Source organism: Aptenodytes forsteri, unplaced genomic scaffold (genome assembly GCF_000699145.1).
Source record: "Aptenodytes forsteri isolate BGI_AS27 unplaced genomic scaffold, ASM69914v1 Scaffold5, whole genome shotgun sequence".
Classification (NCBI taxonomy): domain Eukaryota; kingdom Metazoa; phylum Chordata; class Aves; order Sphenisciformes; family Spheniscidae; genus Aptenodytes; species Aptenodytes forsteri.
In genome coordinates, this window is record NW_008795672.1 from 1,493,689 (window position 1) to 1,503,681 (window position 9,993).

Below are 9,993 nucleotides of genomic sequence, written 5' to 3' on the forward strand. Positions count from 1 at the left end.
GTCCTCCAGCCCTGCCGGGCACCTTCCCCTTAGCCAGCACAGGTAGGAAAGCGACCTGCAGAGCAAAGAGCCCTCCTTATCTCTCCTAAAATACGAGTGGGTCCAGGCTCCGCAACTTCCTTCCCGACGGGATAAGCACTTACCCAGGTAATCTCATTACAGCCATTGTTCTCCGAAGGTTAATAAATACTTACCGGGATGAGTAAAGGCTCCGCAATCTGACCCCAGCGCAGCAGAAATGATTGCTTAGGGCCAAATTTTCATACTCTTATTATGCTGAACACCATATTCCTCTGCTAGCAGAGCAGCGTTAGCACCCAAATAAAAGTGAATGCTTGCAAATAAGGTGTTGGCCCCACTTCTGGCCTCCAGTTTTTATGTTACCATCGTCGTGATAGCTCTGAAAATTAGCAGATGCTGCCAGTTCCTAACAAATGCATTACTAAATTATTCTGAAACAACAGCAAAAACAAATTATACAAAGAATAAAATTCAAGGAGATGCCTTTCTCTCCCATTTCAACATGTAGAAGAAAATAATTACAGGTTTTTGTTAATTTAAGGAAACACTTCACTTTTTCTCCCATCAGACATGAGGTGTGAATTATGCAAACACAATTCCAATTTGACTAGGTTGTTTACATACTGAGGCCCAACGACTAATGTAAATTTGAGAGTTATGGAATCAAAAACCGGGTTTCCAAGAGCTTCTTAGAAAGAGCAGCAGCCACAACCCTCCCCACAGCCAGGCCAACACAGCTCCTTGGCAGACGCGTTGGACATCCCCATCAAGACGGAGCGCGGCACGGTCAGCACTCAGTAAAATCCTCCTCCTAACTCCCAGACTCGCAAAATACCACGGGCAAGGAGGGCTTTACCATACCAACAACAAGCATTTCAAAGCAACGCTACCATTGGTCGGTCGGGATGATTAAAACACATTACCCACGTGTTGCAAAACTCCTATCGGCAAAATGTATAGGTGAGGTATACCTATAGATGTGTCCAGAAATCCATACGAAACCTCAGACCTGCGCAGGGCAATCGATCTTGCCACAACACTAAACAAAACTCGAAATAAGACAAGGCGAGCAGGTAACTATTTTTCAGCGGAGGCTGTCAAACCACTGCACAGTCATTAATAATTTAAACCTAACCCTCTTCACTGGGGGTCCGTATCCTAATTAGTGCAGGACATAACACAGATTTTCCATTTGGTTTCCAAACAGAAAATTCAGAGGGAAAAACTGCACGGAAATGAAATGAAAGATGTTTAGATATTGTTTCAGGGACCACAAGTCTTCTGAATTTCTCTTCTTTTTTTTGCCAGCTGAAGCTGTACCTAAATTCACCCAATCACACTTTCCAGCAAATATATTACCCGCCCAAAAAAGGTTCTCATTTTTCAGATGAACACACTACCACGTGCTGAAGTTAAGAGACCAAATCCTACCCCTGCAACTAAACAAACACCACTCTGAGTTGAATTATTTGTGATTCTCCCAAAGTCCCCCAGGGAATGAGGGCAAGCGCCAGGACCAAAACTCGGCCGGACTCGCTGCACGTCCCTGTGGGCTGCTCAAGGAAGTCTTCAGCTTGCCAGGGGCTGCAAGGGGCAACCAGCCTCCCGTGCCGAGGCTTGCACGGCGCCTGCATCACAGCTCCATCCCTTCTCCCACCACCGCCCCGACCTCATATTGAAAGGTGGCAAATTTAACGTGATAATCAGAGTTATCTGGCTCAAACCCAAAAGCGGGGCTGGGCAGAGAAACTGCAGGTGTTTCCACTTTGCCCTTTGCCCATGAAAACCTTGGTTCCAGAGCCTCCAAGACCACACCTCCTACCATAGGTGTAGAGATGCCCATACCGCACCTGTGCGTGCTCCCCTGAAATGTACCCTGCACACAAACCACAGCTGGAGAGACAATTAAATGGGAAGGACGGTGACAAAACAGGGTGCAGGATTCAAGGGGAAGCAGGCCAGCCTGCCGGAGCTGCACGCCAGCCGATACCAAGATACACAGGAAAAATGATGTTTGCCTATGCCAGTCGTTGAACCCAAAGCCGTAAGAAAAGATGCCAATAAATTCAAGAGGGGAACTGCATTTTAATCCGGCAATTACCTTTTGTAACATCTGCTTTTTCCTGCTAGTTCCACCCAGCTTGACTCAACGCAACGTGCGGAGCGGCTGCTCCCACCAGCTCTGGGCTGAACCTTGCTCTCCTGCCCCGCGAAGCCCACCGCCTCAGGTTTTTGGGGCGATGACTGGTCTGATGCCTCACTTCAGGAGGGCAAGGCGCCAGCCGCCCCGGAACAGCGTCGTCCTGCTAAAGAGAAAAATATCTCTTGACATGAACAGCCTTGCCGACTATTGGCCTGCCGCTACCCTTCCCTTCTTGAGGAAGGTTACTGAGAAAGCAGTTTTGGAGCAGGGCCAGCCACATCTTGATCTTGCGAGGTGTCTTTGATCCCTATCAATCTAACTTTAAAGATAGAGGCGATATTAGATCCGATGTCTACGAATGCCCTTCAAGCAGGGGATGTCGGGGAGAGGTCTCCTACTAGCTCTTTCTTCCACCCATAGCTGGCCCAGAAGAACCCGGTCTCTGATGCGGACCCTGATTTTGAACTCCTTTCCCCCCACACCTCCACTCGGAATGACCACCCCTTGTGCCACCCACCCGCAGCGACAGTTGGTGATTAAGGCGGTCGCATCTCTGACAAATTTCTGCACCTGGCCGTGACCTGATCCGCTTTTAGGGCAGAATAAACTTGTGCAGAATCTTCTTGTAGGCCTGCGCTTTTTAGCCAAAAACAAATAAGATAAAAACGTGCCCAGCAGCCTAAGGAATGGATTGCACCAACAGACCCATCAATAAGTAAATAATATTTATTATGGGCTTTGCACTACAGCGTTTGGACATACACTCTAAAGATAAGCGCCGGTTTGGGGTGTGCGCTTGCCAGCTGGTCACGTCTAAACGCTCTCCATCTCAACACGCTTTGGCTGATAAGGACATGGCCCGGCATTGAGCTGGGGATGCGGGTGCCCACTCTCCAAGGGATGGTGGTTTAGGTACCTGCTCCCAAAATAGTCACCTGCATGTCGCGACCCTCCAAGCCCGGGCGGAGAGAGAAGACCAGCTAGGGCTCCCCATCCTCGCTGGTGCCAGATTACATTTCCACGGCAGCTGCTCCTTTTGTCTACACCCACTAAAGCCAAACCAGCCTAAAATTTAATTTAACCTGCTGTAAACCCAAGTGTCAGGCACTTAGATGGCAGCTAAAAGCGCCACTCTCAGATAACTGAGTGACACCGGCTAATAATAGCCTACGCATTAGAAGAGTGGGAGCGGACATTTTGTGTAACCAAAGAGGAACCTGTGCCTGGGAACAGCCTGGGGTGGCCGGTCTCAGCCCCACCAGCAGCAGACGCCGTGCGTCGAGCCCACCCAGCCTCTTATGTGATTAGCTGCACTAATACCACCGGTGACCTCTCTTTCAAGCTCGGAGGCAACAATAGTCCTGGCTTTTGTTAGCAGGAGAACAAAATGCCACCTTTTACAGCTCTGCAATCATAGCTCGCTTCCCTTTTCATCTCCCAGAGGCTCGGCACCAGACCTTGCTCACCGGGGAGGCTGGTTAACCCTTGCCAGGCAGCCCGGCCGCAGCAGGGAGGGAGGGGCGGCAGGGTCCCCAGGCTCCTCTTCTCCCACATCTCTTCATTTGCATGGAAAACACCAAACAAGCCCTTTCTGGTGGAGGATGCAGGTGTGCAAGAGGGCTCTTCTCTGCCAGACATTGCCGTAGGCAGTAAGTACCTGGTAGCTACTTCAAGCCCCTCCGGTGCATCAGTAGGTCACCAAAACCCACGCTGAGCTCTCCCCCCTCACCCTGCCCTTCGGAACTGCCTTAATGAATAAAATGCACCCACTGACCAGGAACTGGCTTAACTTAGGCGACCTTCTTTTGTCCAATCTTAAGAAGAGCAGTTTAGAAGAAAAGGAGACCATGTTTTCCACAGCAGCACTTCCCAAAGCTGCCGGGGCTCAGCAACTCTCCCAGCAGAACCGGCAAAGCCACATCTCATGGAAGGGATGATCTTGGCACATGGTGCTGGTGCGAACATGTATTTGGGCTTGCATGCAAGGCTCTTCCCAAAAGAAGGGGACGGATCCTCAGAGGTGCTCACTTCCCGCTGACCATGCTGCCCACAGCTGGAGCAGCGCTTGCTCAGGACCTAGGGAAGACCATCCCTCATCCACCTTGGGATTCCTGAGGGAGCAGGGCACCTCATCCACCCCCGCACCCCTCTCTCTCTCCTTCCTCCCAACAAGGGCTACAAGGAGCACGGAGAGCTTTCTCCCGGGGCGTGCAAGGGTCTTGGATGCACAGCTGACTGCACGTGTCAGTTATGTTCCAAATGGGTTTTCACAGGTCAAGGTTCTGCAGGCAGCAAGAGCAAACGCTATTTTTAGACGGGATAAGGTCACGGTGCTTTTAGAGACAGTGAGGTCTACAATAAAACCTATTGATCAGTCTCTGGAACTAGCGCTCCGGAGAGACGCCTAGATTGAAACAAAAATTGCCTGGCCGTTTTCTCTGTAGACTGAGTGGGTAAAAGCTTGTTGGACTCCATCTCTTTCAGGAGATAAAATAAGTAAGAAGAACCTGCGTACAGACCACGGTTGTCCATTTAAGCGGATGCACGGGGCGGGGAGGGGGGAGGAAAACAGGACCCACCAGAAAGACCAGCGAGAAGCTCTGAGCATACTTCTGCCACGGCAGCGACAAGCCAGCCGCCCGGAGGGCAAAGGCCATCCTTGCCATGCCCATGACTCCCGCCTCTGCAGCCCGCTTGCCCAATCGAGGAGTGAAGGCACCCGGGTAACCTTGATTTCTAAGAGAATTAATGTTTTACTTGCACCTTGGAGGGTAAGGCGTTCATGACTGGGGTCCCCAGTAGCACATGCGCACACACCTATTTGGCTGTTTGTGTCTTGGCGATGAAGATCACCCAGCTGACGCGTGGAGACCCAAAGATGGAAAATAGACCAATATTTCAGCCAGACAAATTATTTAACTGGATGGTTCACACACTTCCAAGGTTTTCACAACAAATTCCAAGCATTTATCCAGGTCACATAAGAGCTTTAACCAAAAATACCAAAGCGGTGGACTATCACACCTTCAACTTCAGCCACAGACCTAAAGCTTTAAGTCTGCGACGGGCACATAAATATCTCTCCATCGCAAGAAGCTCTTTATTGTATTGGAGACTTGTGACCACAGGGACGAGCGTGAAACCGTGGAGTATCTTCATTCATTATCTGCCCCACTCCCACAGTCTCGCTCACAAACAAAACATGCCACGGTAAACATAATCCATACATCACACCCTGACACGAGTGACCCCATTAGCAAGCCAAGCCTGTCCTAGCCAGAGCACCCTACCATACATTAGCGATACAATGACCGATGCCTTTGTAGGCTATAATAATAGTGATAATAATAATAGATAAAGACTATTGAGCTATGAAATGCTAGTATGGGTGGTGGGATACGTAGCTTACTTCCTACTCGGGACAGTAACTACAGGAGCAGAGAGACACACTCAGCTGCTCAGGTAAAAGCAGATCGTGCAGGAATTAAAGCACTCGCACGCCTGCAGCGTGGCACGCTCACCATTTGACTGCCAGGTTAGGCTGTAGTTTAAGTTTCTGCATAATAGATATGACAAGATGCAAAATCTCAAGACAGGATCTCATCTGCACGGTGACTGCGCTACAGAGGAATCACAATAAAAACCATGTTTCAAAGCAGTACAATAACCGTGATGCAAGTTGAAAAAAGAAAAAAAAACAAAACAAAACCAAAAGGCAGGCTAATCTTTCCAAAAATGATACTGCCTTTAGAAAAGCCAAGATAATTATTCTTTTATTTAGGAAACCAGGCTTGGGTCTGGTTTGGTTTCTTAATATAAAGGTTCTTAGGCTCCTACCAGCACTTTTTCCACTTTTATGATTTTCTTCCTAGTGCCCTGTGACTCTAGGACAAAGTTTGAGATAAAACGATTATAATAAGTAAGGACAAAGTTACTTGGGAATTGAGGACACTGCTGCAGTCCCTCATCTTCTTAACTGACGAAATGAATGGAGCTTTAGTGGAATATATGTCTGAGAAAATTCAAAGCTAGTTTTTGTTTATAATTACTAGTACCATGCAAGTATCCTTTCCAGAAAGCCTACTCTATCACCCAGAAAGCAGATGCAAATATGGGTATAGACACGGAGTGCAATGAAGCCTGTGGTAATGCTCACATTAACTGCCGTGCAGTCAGATTTTCACCCCATATATGTATATGGGTACACGCACACACACACCCGCACACGCGCTCCTCTGGCGATTTTTGACAGACATCACTTGCATCTGGGCTCGAGTCAATGCCTGCCGCCTTCTCCGAGTTTTTTTCCTAGATTTCAGTGGATGTTAGATGAGGCTCTCTGTTAATCTGAACATAAATAACCATAAGGGGCTTGATCCCAAGCTCCTTTACGCCGCCGTGCCTACCAAGTGACTCTCCTGGCTGCAGGGGAGCCGCTCGGGATTCATGCCCGGGGTAACTCCGAGCAGGATCTGCCCCAGCAGACGCTTTCCTTCACGCCTGCCCCTGCCCTCGGGTTTCGTACGAGCGCAGAAGCAGGGAGGGGACTGCAAGCATCCTCTACCGCTGCTCAAAAGGGCTTTTGTAACCTGCTCAGCTGCTGCTGGGCATGAAACTGAAAAGTTGAAGAGGCTGGCATGGCAGAAAGCAACTCCCTCAGTTTGTTTTGCCGCAAGACACATCTGGGTTTGTGGGGCTTCCAGTATGAGGAGGCTTCAAGACCAGCACCTCCGCGAGACAGGGGCTGGGACACGACACCGTGCTCCCCCGAGCCACCTTTGTCCCTCGCACAGGCGAAGGTTTGGGGAGGGCGCAAGGCGCTGATGGACCCAGCTCTTCTGATAACGGGGGGGGGCGGCAGGGGGAATAAACCCCCAAACTTTTAATTTTTGTCTTTTCCACTTGTTTTTGAATTAGCATTCAGTGTCTGACGCCACGACACGGATAGCTAAAAATGTGTGCGCAGATATGTTATCCATGAACAAAGTGGCTCGTGTTTGTTCTTTATTATTTAGGAAATGCACATTAATTACTGCAGATTTTCTCCTATACATCTACTGTATCTCAGACAGAATTGCTGAGAAGGGTCTGCGGAATAAAAATGTATGGGGTAATTAAATGGATATTTATAATTAGAACTTAATAATTTGCATCAGGGACAAATGAGCTCTGATTTCAATCTGTAGTGCATTTAGATTAGCCTGAAGATAGTGTAATTTCATGTTTTATAGTCCTCCTCCCAGATTATGAAACAATACAGTGTCTTTAAAGCAGCCGTGTTTGTGTCAGGAGCGTGTTAAGAAGAAGCCGCAATGAAAATGTTTGACAACGTGAAAGCAGCCATAAATTACATGACAACTGTGTAAAAGTCGTGATGAAACAAATAAAGGGCTGACCTACAACGCATCTGATTCAGCACCGCACCCGAACCGCTCGGCGCTCATCCCGGCGTGGCAAGCGCATCCTTATGCGCACAGCTACTTAGTACCGAGAAAACTGTAAATTATCACTAGTCAACAACATTGATTTTTAGTCGACGTTTCAATCAGTTTGAAGTAGAAACACTACACCGCTCCCCCGGCAGCCTCTTAGCCAGCCGGCTGCTCGGCCGTAGCCTTTCAGGTCGCAGCTCTGTTACAGCCCCATTGTTCCCACCGTACAATATTTATCGCAGGCTCTCCAGATACAGGTACTTGACCTAAAGGTCACCGCCTTGTCTCTTGGACGTACAACCTACCTTCGCTACCGATGCCGTTTACCCAAATGCGGGGAGCCCCCGCGAAGCCTGCTACCTCCCCGAAGACGTACTGGGTGAACTTCCCCCAAGGGACGGGGCATTGCACAACCGCAGCCAAGCACGCGCCCCCCAGACCGAGTGCCTGCGTCTCCACGGAGTTCGAACACGGGGCGAGAGGCGAAGCGGCCAAAGAAGCAGGGTGGATCCCTCGCAGGGAGAAAGGTCATGGCAAAGAGCGGGTTGGTTTGAAGATGCGACCATGTCTTTTCTTTACTTCCCGGCTTTGCCGGCCACTGGCAGGGAGGAAGGGCAGCACAGCGGGGACGGCCCCAGGCTCTCGTCCCCGCTCTGCCGCAGCTCTCCTGTCTTACCCGGGGCGAGTGACCCCACCTGTGCCATGCTGTAAAACAGCAGTTGCCTGTCTCGCCCCGGTATTGCAAGGGTGTATTCATTAACATCTCCGAAGCACTCAGGTCCTCACATAATCGAGGTAAACACTGTGACCAGCAGATAACAGGGAGTCCTGTGCAGGCATTACACACGGCAGCTGCACACGTGCGTAGGCAAACGCCTGGGAAAAAATACAGGGGTGCCAAGTCGCTGGGAAGTTCACAATCAAACCAGTTACGGTTTGACACGCAACACGGAGAGCAACGGAAGAACCAGTTTCAGGAGGGAGACTTCCAGACCCAGAGCCCTGGCACCCAACACCGTGGAGCCATATCCCACAGCCTCTTCCCAGCCTTTGTATTTTCCTCCCAGAGAGCAGAGCTCAGTGCGCCGCACATCATCAGCTGCTAGCTAAAAACGCAAAGGGGAAGGAGAGGAAACAACTGTGGTCTGAAAATCCCAGCCTCCTCAAAAACGAGGACTCACAGACCCGGATGCCCCACACGTAGCTGGGTGGCCAGGTGAAGCTTTCGCCACCAAGGCCATCCCTGCACCTACCCCCTTTCCAGCCATCCCTGCACCTACCCCCTTTCCAGCAGGGATGGCCGCGTGAGATAGAGTCGTAAGCGCCAAGCGAGCCTCCCAATCCCCAGCGAGGCACGACGCTGGGAGCCCATCAAAGGGGCACAGGACAGGCAGGTGACCCGCTCCCACCTACCCTCTGCGTCTCTGAAAATGCCACCCTTCGCGGCAGGGGGGAGCCTGTGTTTTCCCAGCTACGCCCTTTCTGTGCATTTTGAAAGCCACCTGGTGTCAGCAGGACGGAAAACAAGGTGCCGAGATCTTCCTTTGAGGAGTTTCTTGTTTGACCGAAGTACACGTTATTCAAATCAGCTACAGTGAAATGCAGTTAAGCTGCTGTTTGTTCCAGCACGATGAGACTGGCCTGTTAAAAAGCAAAAATGTCAGGATGTTACAGGCTCAGCCTCCTGCCAAGACTGGTAAGTAGCTGAACAACTGTCAGAAACAGACAGCATAATCGGAAACCAGGAAAAAAAAAAAAAAACCAACCCAAAACAACCCTGAATTCAGACCGCGTTGCCGAGTCGCAGGCGCGCTGGGGCCACCTACGCCCCCAGCCAGGTGCTCTTGGGAAGCTCCGACCTGGCGCCCACGCTGCGAGCTCCCAGGTAGCATCCGCCGCAGCCCCATTTACTACACCCCTGCCAAATCCACCTCTCGCAAAGCAAGTAACTTTAAGAAAAAACAACGGTAACACAGTAAAGATCCCCGATTTGTCTTTATTCTCACCACCCCGGCGTTACAAGAAGGCACCTCCACGTCACGCGCAGCCCGGCAATTTTGTGACGCCTGTGTGAAGGCTGGAAGCGCAGCCACCTTCGCACCAAGTGCAGGTCTGCGCTAGGGGGTCAATTTGAATTTTTTCTCCTAAGTTATTTAAATGGGTGGGAGCCACCGTGTAAAGGTGCTATCGTTCACAGGCTGGGGACCTGCGCTCGGTCCGTCCCCCGGTTTCCCCCTCCCCAGCCAGGCAGGGATTGCCTTACAGATGCTTTTTACCCCTGAATTTAACTCCTGCTATTTCTGAAATCTCCCAGGCACACGCACGCCCCTCCTGCTCTCACACACTCTCGGAGTTTAATTTGCCTCTCAGAACACCAAACTCTCTCTCCCCCCCGCC

General features: G+C 50.4%; 1 protein-coding gene across 1 annotated transcript in view; it reads right to left on the reverse strand.

The window, feature by feature from the left end:
• Positions 1–9,993, reverse strand: part of BCL11A (B-cell CLL/lymphoma 11A) — a 74,209-nt gene that overhangs the window by 42,506 nt on the left and 21,710 nt on the right. The gene's annotated exons all lie outside the window — the stretch shown is intronic.